Source organism: Morone saxatilis, unplaced genomic scaffold (assembly GCF_004916995.1).
Source record: "Morone saxatilis isolate NCDOM2014 unplaced genomic scaffold, NCSU_SB_2.0 Contig14, whole genome shotgun sequence".
Lineage (NCBI taxonomy): Eukaryota > Metazoa > Chordata > Actinopteri > Moronidae > Morone > Morone saxatilis.
In genome coordinates, this window is record NW_023339696.1 from 1444082 (window position 1) to 1445164 (window position 1083).

Genomic DNA, 1083 nt, shown 5'->3' on the forward strand with positions numbered 1-1083 from the left:
CACACACACACAGCTGGAAAGTTGTGGATTTACTTTTCAAAAGCGGGACTTTCCAACAATGTGCTTTCGTTTAATCTTCAGTTCGCCTTGGTTCACTTCACACAACATATTACAATCTATTGACCCCGAGTCGTTTCGAGGATTTAATCAAATGTTTTGTATTGTGTCTATCTACTACCCGTAGATGTAGGCAACGTTCAGCGCGTCCTGCTATGAGCAGCGGACGTACTGACTGCTATTGCTGTGCGATTGTGACAAATTGTTATTCAGTGTCGTTGTTATTCAAAGTTTCACAATTTGATCCAGCAATCATGATTTGGGATTTGAAAATGCAGCCGATTTTAAATCTTAGATATCTGCATCTCGGCTTTATTTCAGCTACTTCACAGAGACTGTTATAAGGAAAATGGAACATGCAGAGGTTTTATTGTGAGCTGATGGTGACTTGATGCAGTGTAAAGTAATAATAAGGGGGAAAGGCTGCTCAAAGAAATGACTGATGGAGCATACCTAACCCTAGATAGTCCTGAGTAACAAACTAATATCTAACCAGATTTGGATTTTGACATACAGTAAACCTCCACTAATGATTTGCTCAAGGCACCAAAGCTTCCTAGGGGGTCGCAGGGCCTTGTTGGTTTTAAGGCATAATAAAAAACCTGAAGAAAGAAAATTAATGAAACTGTTAAGTTAATTTAACCCAAATTACAGCAAAAATTTTAATTAAAACTAAATGAGTTTCGGAAATTAAAAAAAACATTCTTCATCAAGTAGCTTTAGTAATTTTAAGTGACCCTGACTTCATTTGGACATGTTTATTTGTTATTTGTGTATTAGAACAATGGCCAGGTATCAGGGAGAAGAAAACACTGAATTGGTAAAAAAAAAAAAGTATGGTTGTTAATTAAACATAATTGGAGGATTGTATAAAAAGTTCCTAAAAATATCAGAATTTGCACCGTCAAGCAGGTATGTTCACTGTTGGGGTTCATTGTACAGTTTATCAATTGTTCTGTATTTGTAGAATATAGTCGGGTCGTCAATTTACCTAATACTCAGAATTCAGTTTAATTCAATTTTATT